This window comes from Artemia sp. Qi Xiang Cuo, chromosome 1, assembly GCF_049724085.1.
Source record: "Artemia sp. Qi Xiang Cuo chromosome 1, ASM4972408v1, whole genome shotgun sequence".
Lineage (NCBI taxonomy): Eukaryota > Metazoa > Arthropoda > Branchiopoda > Anostraca > Artemiidae > Artemia > Artemia sp. Qi Xiang Cuo.
The window spans coordinates 47,668,575-47,681,403 of NC_142794.1; the positions used below are offsets into that span (position 1 = coordinate 47,668,575).

Below are 12,829 nucleotides of genomic sequence, written 5' to 3' on the forward strand. Positions count from 1 at the left end.
ATGGGGGGGCATTCGCCCTCCGATCACTTTTGACCATTAAGGTGGGCACTAGCCCTCTCAATTCCCAACTGAAAGAGTCCTTTTTGAAATTCTTACGACAACGCTGGCAAAGACCCAATTTCGCTGGCAAAGACATTTTGTTCAACTACGTTCAACAAAATGTCCATCTCAAAAGTTTTATTGCATATGCTTGTAGAAATGGTGGGGCTTAATAGGATTGTTATTTAACCTCCCATCCCTTTCGACTATTAAATTATCCACTAGCGCTATCGGTTGCCTATCGAATTAGTCTCTTGTAAAGCTTCTACTATAGCGTTTTCCATAAAACCTTGTATACCCCCAGGGCATAACTTACAACCCTTGCCCTGAAGACTGTAATGGGAAGTGTCTTGCCTGAAGATATAATTTCCAGAAATTTAAACTGCGTTGAACAAAATGGCTAGCCTATTAAAAAGAGCACCCGCCCTTTCAATTTCCAATTGAATAAGCCTTTCTTGAAGTTTCTACGACAATATTTTCTACAAAAAGACTTTATATACCCCTAGGGTATACCTTACAACCATTGCCTTGAAGGCTGTGGGGGGGTGTCATCCTCAAAAACCCAATTTCCAGAACTTTCATCTACGTCGAACAAAATGGCAGTCTCAAAATTTTGGTTGTATTTTTTTGGGGAAATGGTGGGAGTGAGAGGGGGGTTAATTGCCCTCCAATCACTTTCAACTATTAAAAAGGGCACTAGCTCTTTGAATTTCCAATCGAATGAGCCCCTTTTCAAGTTTCTACGACTAAACTTTCAATAAAAACCTTATATGCTCCAAGGGCATAACTATTAACCCTTAACCTGAAGACTGTGAGGGGTAATGTCTTGCTCAAAGACATAATTTTCAGAACTTTCAACTGCAGTTGAACAAAATGGCTATCTCAAAATTTTGATTGGATTTGTTTGGGGAAATGGTGGGCGTGGAAGGGATGATAGTTTTCCTCCAATCACTTTTGACTATTAAAAAGGGCACTAGACCTTTGAAATTTCGAAGTTTTCAAAGTTTCTATGACAACACTCTCTATAAAAACCTTTTATGCATCCAGGTCATAACTTACAACCTTTACCCGAATGCTGTGGGGGGGGGGGGATCATCCTCAAAGATCTAATTTTCAGAACTTTCAACTACGTTGAACAAAATTGCTATCTCAAAAATTTAATTGGATGTGTTTGGGGAAATGGTAGGCGTGAGACGGAGGCTAGTTGCCTTCCAATCACTTTCGACTATTAAAAAGGGCATTAGCCATTTTAATTTCCAATTAAATGAGCCCTTTTTGAAGTTTCTACGACAAAACTTTCTATAAAAACCTTATACACCCCCAGGGCATAACTTACAACCCTTGCCCTAAGGGCAGTGGGAGGAGTATCCTCCTCAAAAACGTAATTTCTATCTGGATATCAACTATGTTGAACAAAATGGCTATCTCAAAAGTTTGATTGAATGTGTTTGGGGAAATAGTCAGCGCGGAAGGGGTGTTAGTTGTCTTCCAATCACTTTCGACTATTAAAAAGAGCACTAGCCATTTAAATTTCCAATCAAATGAGCCCTTTTCGAAGTATCTACGACAACCCCTTCAATACGAAGTGCCCTGATCAAGAAAAAAAATGACACATTGTGCTAACATCGTTCTTTGCTTAGGCAGCGCTATTGTGCTGCCTATGATAAAAAACGAATATTTACCCTTTCGGTATACTTTAAAGCTAACAATGGTAATTAGTCCTTAGTGTTATGTGTCTAACAATATTAAATTGGTAGGCACCTAATTGTGGAGGACACGGATTAACTATTGACGAGTCCAAGTGGTAGGGACTTTTAATTGAGTGACAGAAAAATTCATTCTTTTTGTTAATTTTCTAGCTAAAATCACATTTTTTTTCACTTCATTACGAAAATATGATAGAAAAAGCTCTAAAAAAAAACAACTCAAATTCAAACATTCGAGTCTATGAACACAACCACTCCTTCGTACTTTTCTCTGTAACCTGCAAATTGTCCCAGCCGTCTAATCACCTTTCTGGTGTTTTTATTTAAGAAGATGAATATTAAGTTGTAAATGGGCGAATCAAATTATTAGCCGTCTTAGCCTCCTGTAAAAAAAAAAATTAAAGTAACCATTCTTTTTTAAAATTGAAAAGTGACTATGCCAACCTACTGCGTGAAGGTGATGCAAAAGCACACACTTGAAGACAACATGTTCGCCAATATCTGTCTTGTTACTCTAAAAATAATAAAAAAAAAGTCAAAAAGTTTTGCACCAGCCAGAACTATACCCAGGTTTTCAATTTGATTTAATTCCATACTGTCAAAATGACAAAAAGAGTTAAATTATGAAAATATGCTTTTGGCACCATTGACCTTTAACAAATAAAATGTTGACAGCTTACTATCAACAAACATTTTATTGGGCAAAAATAAATTTTGTTTTTGATTTTAGGAGGGTCCAAAGGCCCTTCTCTCCGTCAGTACCTGAAACTTTCTATAGTGAAATCTTCCTTTTGTTTATTTACCATACCCAATAATTTGGAATGGCTGTCTTTGCCAAAATTGTTCAAACTGCTCTATGCAAAATAAATAGTGTTTATAATTGGTAGGTCTATTAAAAAATACCCATTTGGTTACGTGATGTTTTAGGATAAGTGGCAAACAGTCTCAACAGGCGGGATTAGTTAAAAAGATATTAGGATTTTGTTAGCATAATTTTTTGCAGACCGCTAGTGTGCCATGATTTTCCTAAAAGTATTAGTTGAACAAACCTTGTAATAGCAGAGCCCGCTTCTCTTGATCTTCGCGAACCAAACAAAGGGGGACTCAACTGGAAATTGAGAAGAAAAAAAAAGTTTCAAAATTCTTGCCTTCAGTTGTCCCCCCCCCCTTTGCGACCCCCAAACGACGCCTCTGCTCTGCAGAAAATCTGCATTAGTTTTTTTTTAATGTTCAGACCTTTAACTAAAAGAAATCCACAACTATTTTTGACTTTATTTCACTCAAGTCAATTACCGCAGTCTAGGGTTCAATTACAATCCGTGGTTCCTGTCGTAGTTAATTTTGGACAATCTGGTAGCTTTTCATTTATTTTTTGGCTGGCCTGGATCAAAACCTTAGTCACACGAGAGAATTTCTTTTTCTTCCTCTACAGGATTTCTGTTTCTTGAAAGTTTCCTTCCTTTTCTTGAAAACTTTATATAATGCATGTAGCTTTCTGGGCACAATACAAGAAAAAGGATATCTGTTTTTTGCGGCGAATGAACTGCTTGGTTTACAGTACGCTGGGTACTATTTCAACTTGCTGTCTGTACACATGAACAGCGCCAAGCCTACCAAAACTCTTTAAGAGCCTGTAAATCCATGTTGCAATTTCCAAAAACTCTTTGTTCAGTATATTAACCTTGCGTAAGACGAACGGAAAAAAAGTAAAAACCGAATTTCACTATAATGTGATATTGTGAAGATAATGTGAAGAAAAAAATGATTATACATTCCATGCCCTTTGACTGGACCTTTGATCCGGGTATGGACCTTTCTTGCCCCCCCCCCCAATAAAAATGCTGGAGATTCGCCCCTGCTGCAGAGTATTACCTTTTAACTATAAAATATTGCGATTTATTATTTACCTCATTGTATAGAAGATTATTTAAGTAAGGAGCCTTTCAACTTTTAATTTCAAGTACATTTAAATAAGTTTTAAGGCAATATTGTAAATGCTTAATGCCTATAAGATAGGTGATAAGTTATAGTGCAGTACTTTCAAAATGAAGAAAGAGTAATCAGAAGAGACTGAAGGGCCGTGCCCGCACACTGGATCTACCTTTTTAACTTGACTCCTTTGGGTGACAACATTCAGTCGCTTGAAACGCCACCATCTGCCAACCCTGCCTATCCCTTTTGACATTTTTTTGTGGAAGAAATAGACGGAAATATATATTCAAGGCATTTTGTAGTATAGGCTATACCTAACCTAACCCTGAATTGGCATATATAGGGGGGGGGGGGCTAAAATGAATTTCCGATAGAAATGCTTATTACATTCGTAATCAGCAAAAAAAAAGGCATTGAATGGTGTATTCACTATTGTCCTAACTCAATAATATGATTTTGTAGAACTTTACCGAAATATATACCCTGAATTGGCATATAGGTCAATATATACCAAATCATATTATTGAGTTTCAAATAAAGTGAATACACCATTTGATGCCTTTTTTTATGCTGATTACGAATATAATAAGCATTTATATCGGAAATGAATTTCAGCCCCCCCCTATAGCGGCTATACCTAACCTTGAATTTGCATATATAGGGGGGGAGGGGCTGAAATTCATTTCCGATAGAAATGCTTATTATATTTATAATCAGCATAAAAAAAGGCATTGAATGGTGTATTCACTTTAGTCCTAACTCAATAGCCTAATATGATTTGGTATATATTGACCGGCATATATGGGGGGGGCTGAAATTCATTTCTGATAGAAATGATTATTATATTTGTAATCAGCATAAAAAAGGCATTGAGTGGTATATTCACTTTATGTGTAAGTCAATAATATGATTTGGTAGATATTTACCAGCTAGCCTCTGTCCTAGAACTAGTCTATATTCAGGTATTAGGAGATAGGAAGAGTAGGATTTTGGAGAACAGTTGAAATGGTTGCATAGATATTAGGCTGTTTAAAATTCTACTTTAGCTACTTTTGGCTATCTTCAAAAGGGGTTAGGTTAGGAAAATGAAACTTTCAGGGATGGGTCTACAGGCTAAAGTAGGCTATAGATAATTTTTTTGCAGTTCATATCATTGACTTACAAATAAAGTGAAGATAGCACTTGATGCCTTTTCTCGTGCTGTTTATGAGTATAATAATTACTTCTATTGCAAATAGGAGTAATGTTTGAACTTACCTCTCATTTGCATCAGAAATAAACTTTACCCACACCCCGCTAATGTGCAAATATATACCCTGAATTGGTATATATATATATAGGGATGGGGGTAAAATTCATTTCTGACAAAAATAATTGTTATATTCATAATGAGCATAAAAAAGGCATCAAGTAATGTGTTCATTTTATTTGTAAGTCAATAATATGAACTACCAAAAATCTACTGCAAATTAAAATTTACCCCCCCCCCTAATGTGCCAATATATACCCTGAATTACAACCATGCAAAGAAGTCATCAACTCTAGTAAAGTTATTGAAAAGTGGTTAAAAACATATCACTAGTTTATAAATAAGTTGTTCAAGAGTAACATATTCAAAAAATATTTAGGCCTGTTTATAACAATTCAAACCTCATTTATTAGGCAACTCAAATATAAAATGTTTATCTACTGTTTCAAGTTTGTCAAATGCAGTCAACAAAAATAGTGCTGAATTTTGCTATTCAAAACTTTGCTGTTGACAATTCACAGTATATTCCAATTCAGGGTATATATTTACACATTAGAGGGGTGGTGAATTTGCAATAGAAACAATTATCACATTCATAAAGAGCATAAAACAAGGCATCAAGTGGTATGTTCAGTTTATTAGTAAGTCAATAATATGAACTGCAAAAAATTTATCAAAGTATGTCCTGGGAAGGTATTTTGAAGTAGCCTACCTACCTCTACTCCTTCTCCTTCTAGAGGTTCCTGACTTTTAAAAATCTGTGTGTTATAAAAGTAAAACCTTGCAAAATAGATCTTTTGCTTAAATGAAGTACAAAATAATTGTTTTCAGCTTCACAACTTTGCTCAATCCCAATTTATAAGGTTTTAAAATTATTCAAATACATTTCCTAAATTTTGAGAAAAAAAACAAAAAACATTGATATGGCTTAAAATTCTACTCAAATAACAGGAATTGCATTTTCAGAACTAAAGCCAGAGGAAAATAAACTGATAACTGAAAATTAAGGTAAAATGTTGTTTTGTCAAAATTTAATTAGGTTAGGCAAATTTCAGGACCCTCTAGAGGGAGAAGGAGTGGAGGTAGGTACTTCAAAACACCTTCCTGGGAAATACTTTAGCCTGTAGACCCATCCATGAGTTTCATTTTCCTAACCTAACCACTTTCCAAGATAGCCAAAAGTAGATAAAGTAGAATTTTACCTTAAGTTGTTTTATTCAGAAACTAAAGAGTAATACCATTCAATATTCTTTCTAAATATGCTATAAAAGTGATAAACAATTATTACAAAGTGATAACCAAACAATACTCTCTTCACAAAACATGCAACTCAGCACCATACAAGAGGCCATTCATAAAAAATTCCTAAACATACTGTGAAGACACAAATACAGCAAAACTATTTTGCTGAACATGTCATTAATGACTGGAATAGCCTTCAAGACGAAACAGGGACTGTACCCAGAACTGCATCCTACAAGTCCAGACTTGACAAAGAATAGAGCAACAAGCCATGGAAATACAAGTGGGACTGTTTGTTCTATTCAGCCACCCACTGATTATTGATGCAAGTTTTTCATAAGAGTGTGTTGCTAGGATGTTGATGCCACTTGTCATTCCCTACCATCTTGCACACTTTATCCAAAGCTGCTATTGTACAGTGGTGTCAACTCTAAGCCACTGGTGAATGGTTTTTATGGATTGTAACCTACCTTGTGGTCACCATTACCAAGTGGGGTTAAATTGAATCTCTCCAGCAAATAAGAGATAAAGTACCTCTGTAGTTTCCACAATCTGGTTAATAAAGTATTATATTTTTTTATCAGATATTTTGATATTTTGTTAGGATTGAGCATCAGAGAAACAGACCCACTATACTACCCCCAAATGGGTAAATATATAGCCCAAATTTGTTTCTAAAATATTATATTTCAATCTTACTTTGGTATATTTAATCAGGATCAAGCATCAGAGAAATATATTATTCATCAACACCTTTAATAATTTGAAATGTATTAACTAACTCCAATCTATCTCTTCTGAATTAAAAAGATGGTAGCCTCAAACATCTCAGTCAATACTTATAAAACAAGCACTTCAAATAAGGAACAAATTTTGATGTCAATTTTTGTACTTTTTCAATAAATTGTAAATCAGATTTTCTTGTTGGTTACCACACAAATGTGTAGTATTCAACTATTGGCTGTGTCATAGTCTTATACAGCATAGTAAAGCCTTACAAGTTAAACCTTCTTTTGATATAGAGCAGACTGTAATTGGCTTTGTGTGATACAGCTAATACTTGTTTCTCAAACCTCAACTGATTATTAAAAACCATACCAAAGTACCTAATGGAATCAACAGAATATATTAACAACTTCACCAATTGAATACTGGTATGGTACTGCATTCATTAGATAATTCACCACATTGCATTTTTCCTGATTAATTGTCATTGAATTCAAATTACACCAATTAACCAATGCATTTAAATCATCCTTTAGAATAACCACATCATCTGGGGAAGATATGCCCCTGTAAATATTTGATTATGTTGAATTACCTGCAGCAAATCATTTATAAATATACAAAACAGAACTCCTCCTAAGCAACTACCCTGAGGGACTCCACTCAAAACCCTATGCTGGTTGACCTATCTGTTAGGTAATCTGTAACCTGAGCCAGAGTTCTCAATCAAATCCCATACTGTTGGCATTTTTTCAACAGTAGAGGTATTGATGCCTTGTCAAATGCCTTATAAAAATCCACATACACACAATCAAACTTTTGAACTAAGTCAGTCTTCATTTGAAAATCATTCATTGTTTCCATTAGCTGAGTATTACAAGACCTGTTTTTCCTAAAACTATGTTGTGGTATATGCCATATATGCCACAGGCTATTGTCCTTGCTAAAGAATGTAAGCTACTAGAGGGCACTCTTACCCATGATTGATGAGATGATATTGAACCAATAATTATGATTGAAAACTTCTAAATGATCAATGTTGCCCCCATGGCCATAGTGTTGACCTTTATCTTATTCAGCTGTGACCAAGAGAAACATAAAAAAAAGAATTGAAATAAAAATGCAAAAATAAACACTTCATGATATTCTGTACCTCATAGTCTGCATATATTTTGGAATACTTTTAGCATATTTCAAAAGGCCTTCTCTTCTTCTTTATTTTTATTTACCATACTTCCTCTATGGGGGGATTTTCTACAGGAGAATATGCCTAACACCTGCATCAAAATGATATAGCCTAGACTTCAATATGAGAACCCTCCCATACCATGAGTGCTTACAACATTAAAAATTCTGACCCCTATCTACTATGGAAAAAGGCTAAATTCTAGTTTAGGGGCCTTTAACTATCTTGGAAAGTAATATAATTATGTTTGAGTGTTTTGATATCCCTACCTCCACCTTTCCCCCTCCCATATAATGAATGTCTCAACCTTGTTTTTGTTCATATTTGTGCCCATATTAATGTTGTAAATGTCAGTCTGTGCTTTTTTTTAAATTCTAGGTTTCTTATATTTTCAAAATGCAGAACTGCCACAAAGTCCCTAAAATTAAGTGAAGGTTCCTATTGGCCCTTTAAATTGATAAAGGTCCCTAAAGTCCCTTTTCTTGCTTTAGTTTAAAGCTCTGTATTCTGAAGGCTGCCAATACCTGTGAGTATATGGTTTTCAGTATTTTTGTTTTGATTTAGATTCTTGGAACCTGTTTTAGCTTGTCTAAGAAAGACAAAAATTGTTGTTACATAGGCTACAGCAGTACTGTCTGGACAGAAAAGACAGACTAGTCACAAAAAGAAGGGATCTGCTTTGCCTCTGGAGTCAATAGGCTAGGAGACAGCAAGCTTTATTTGGCTTTGTTAATTACTTAGAAAACTCTTTTCTGGGTGTCACTTTGGTGCACACAGAGGAAAAAAAAGAGAATAGCTTGAAGTACAAAATACAAAGGAGGCAATTTTTAAAACCAGGTTTCTTGCACGATTTTGAGCTTACATACATTTCTTGAACTATTAGACTACTTCCTAGCACCCTTTTTTATTGGATACATTTCTGGTAATAGCCTGTATATTTTTCTACTAACTTCCTTTCTTTTTTTGAAGTTTAGGGTTTGAAGTTTCAGTTTGAACTAGAATGGGAAGTGGAAATTCTGGGAGTCTTGGTTGAAAAAGAAAGATGTTACAGAACATTAAATTAAAGAGTGGTGTAGAGCCATTCCAGGAGATCTGTTCTCTTTCTACTGTTCTATCTGCAATACATCACTTTTCTGCCATAAGGGCTCCTATACTTTACTGCAGCATGCCAGAACTGCTGAACATAAGAAGAATGTTACCTTAAAGCTAACTCCAAATCAGCTTCATCTCTTGGCAGCATCTTCCATGGAGAGTGATGAACCAGCAAAACTACCCATGCACCCAGGTGCTTGTGTAGTGTGGGAAGAAACAACATTTGCAGAAATTATATGGGCTCTGAAGATGATTGAGTCTGACTATTCTGGGAAATCTGCAGACAGAATAGCAGATGTATATGGAAAAATGTTCTGAGATACAGTGGTCAAAAACTTTTCCTTAGGGTGAACTAAGTTCGCTTATTTTTTAACCAAAGCTCTTGGACCCTTTTTCCAGAAGATGATCCTTGATGAAGTCAGCAAAAAGCAGCTGTTAAAAGCATTAACTTCTCTGCATCTCAATGAAGTTTCATAGCCAGCTGTCTGCTCACAGTTTATTATACATTGCCAGGAAGTTAGCCATTGTGATGCAAAAAGACGTGGTAGTTGATGAGTTTAAGCTAGTCCAGTTATCTGGACCTCCATCAGAGCCAGGAAGGATTGAAAGCAAATGGAACAATGTGATCCAGGGATGAACACATCATAACTTGTCTGAAGTTGTAAAAAATACTTTGACCATTTCACATGGGTCTGCCAGAATTTAGCTTTGTTTCTCCTTTTCTGGGCGAGTTCTCAGCAAAGAAAGAGCTTTGATGAATGAGTGAACTTTGAATTCAAAACTGTTTGTGATAGATAATTGGGTTATATTTGGAGGATGCGCACAAAATGTTGCTGTCACTGAACACTTGATAAAACTGGCCAAATCTGCTAAAAAGACCTATGATTTGTACCTACAGCAGGAAAAAGGCTTGAAAGAAAAAGCTGAGAAAGATTGGAAGGATTTGGAGGCAAGAGAATAGGCGAGAGAGCAACAGCTCACTAAAACCTCTTTGAAAAAAGAGACAATAGAGACTCTAGAAAAATCTCTCAAAGAAAAAAAAGAAGCATTTGGCTCCAAGGAACAGGCTACAGACGAGTTACTGAAGGAAGCTCATAACCAGCTCAAAAACAGCACTGAAAAGAAGGATATGGTTGAGGTACAGCTAGAGCAGGCTATGATAGATGGGACTCAGAGAACCAGCAGTAGTTAGAGTGAAAGAAACAGTTACTGATCACATCTCTGTTCTAGTAAAAGAAAGGGCAAAAATGTGGAAACAAATAGGTTGTGTGTTCTGGTTACCGTAACCTTATATCTTTCATTATATTTTTGTATTCAAAAGTGAAGGATTCAGAAAAAAAGAAGGGAAATCTCTTCCTATGACATGATGATTCTCAGGTGATCAGTTTTTGTTAATTATCGCTTGACCTCTGATCATGGAGAGATGTCTGCAAATTATCTTTCAATTGTTTTTCTTAGTCAAGTGCCATTTGCTGTGTGTCACTGCTTTTTCTTTCAAAATTTTTCTGAAAACTGAGTTTTGGCATCCATTTTCCATCCAGAGTGGTCCCTTGAGAATTTCCTTTTTCAACTAAAAAGAGGTCCCTAAGTCCCTATTTTTCACCACTTGAACCTGTGACAGCCCTGAAAATGGTATTAAACAAAACAATTTGCAATTTAGTTTTGTTATTTTGCACCAGTGAAGTTTAACATCCTAAGTCATGAAGGGCCTCTTGTTGACTATCTCGATGAAATTTGAAATTGCCCAATAAAAAAGAAGAATAACATCTAGGGAGGATTTGATTTTTATTCCATGTAAGGAAAGGGGAGGATGTGGTTTTGTTAATAATATTTTTTCATTTCAAAATTGTCAGTTACAGAACAAAGAAAAAACTAGATATATTCCACTGTTATTGTTTGTTTTACTTATGGAAAAGAGTAAAGCACTCACACATCCTTTTTAATGTAGAAAGGATTCAAACACCTTGCTGAATTTCTTCATGGTAGCATCAAACCCTGGCATTAACCATTCTTTCTTGGTGTGAAGTCAATGGACAACATTTTCTCCTCTTGTTCCATTTCTCCACACCTTTATTATTGCAGAAGCTGTTCTTGTAATCTGGTTCAACAAAACTGTTTCATAGCATTCAATCAACTTCAAAAGCTAGGTTTTGCTAGCCTGAAATCTAAAGTAGAGCAACTGTTCATATCTACCCTTAGACTTCATCATGTCTTGTTGTAGAGGAACAGAGATTTGATAAAGTGATATCAATAAAATGATGCAAGATATGCACTGCTCATTTTCTGGTATGGCTGCTGATGCAATATAACTAATCATTTGGTAACATAGCATTACCTCTTTCTGTGAACTTCTTGTATATTTGGACTACATGAGGGCTAGCTAAATCTATACATTCTTGAAGGGACTTGTCGTATCTCTACTCTGATATTTCAGTTTTATTTGCATGGCAGCTTGATACAAGGAAGATTGGTTTATTATCAAATCACTCTGTAGTAACAGCAGCATTGTCCTCCATGATGAAGCTGAATGACGTGCCTGTATCTAGGTACTTTTGCTCCTTCACAATTTTAACTAGAGCACTTTCCAGTTGATTCTTTATGGTTGTCCCTATTGCATTTACTTTTGAAACTGAGAGCTCTTCTAATTGTCAGGTACTAGTAAAATACTTGTCAAAATTGAGGTACAAGCCTTCTCTCACATTCTGTATGAGATGTGGTACTCCAGCTGCTCCTAAGCCTTTGGGCTGTAGATCTAGTTTGAATATGACCTTTCTCTGGTATATCCTGGAATCATAAACCAGACCTTTTGGGATGTACTGTTTGATACTGCATTTTCTAGCAAATGGAATCATTTGGTCACTGATGCTAAGAAACAATTCCTGTTCAAGTCTCAAGCAATTTTTAAAACAGCATCTTGTAGAGGCCTGAATTCCAATAGACAATCAGCCATTTTTTCCTATGGTAGTACACTGTCACACACAAGGAAGTTCAGATTTTGTCAAATCTGAAAAGAATCTGTTGCAAAATATTTATCACAAATCACAGGAAATTTAAACTTTTGCTCCAGTACATAAACACTCTTGGAAATTTCAGATAACTGATATTGGTTAACTAGCCAAAAAACTGTCTGTTCAGAAGCAGATCTAGAGAGGGATTTTTTTTTATGATAGTGATATTTCATGGTAAACATATTTTTCTCTATAAGGTAGACTGAAAAATACTTGAAGAAACATCAACACTGTTTCCATTTGCTTCTTAGTACAGAGGCATCATCACAGCTTGACAATAAACATTCAAAATTGTTGTAATTTCTTCAAAGGAGAGTGTCTGTTGCCTGACCTTGCTTCTCTAGTATTTGTATTTGGCTCATCTTAGGTACTAGAGAGTTACAGATTTCTTCTTTATCCTTATGAAGAACATTGAAGGGTATGATGCTTAAAATTGCAACGACAGGCTCTTGCTCTTCTTCCTGAGTATCCAACGCCTGATCTACACCCTTTGCAGTAAATAGAGTTCCCTATGTTGGGGCTGGTACTTCAAAGCACTATGGAATTTAGGGACATCAAAGCATCTTCCTGGGCATAATTTAGGCTTTGCATTCATTCCTGAAAGTCTCATTCCACTAACTACGCTATTTTCCAACATAGCAAAAAAAAA

At 35.5% G+C, this 12,829-nt stretch overlaps 1 protein-coding gene across 1 annotated transcript in view; it reads left to right on the forward strand.

Moving 5' to 3' along the window:
- Window positions 1–7,612: 7,612 nt before the first annotated feature.
- The window catches only part of Ack (activated Cdc42 kinase), a 49,655-nt gene continuing 44,438 nt past the window's right edge, over window positions 7,613–12,829 (forward strand). Inside the window, exon 1 of the mRNA XM_089095198.1 lies at window positions 7,613–8,606. The gene's annotated coding sequence lies outside the window, so the exon portion shown is untranslated. The remainder of the gene's footprint in view (window positions 8,607–12,829) is intronic.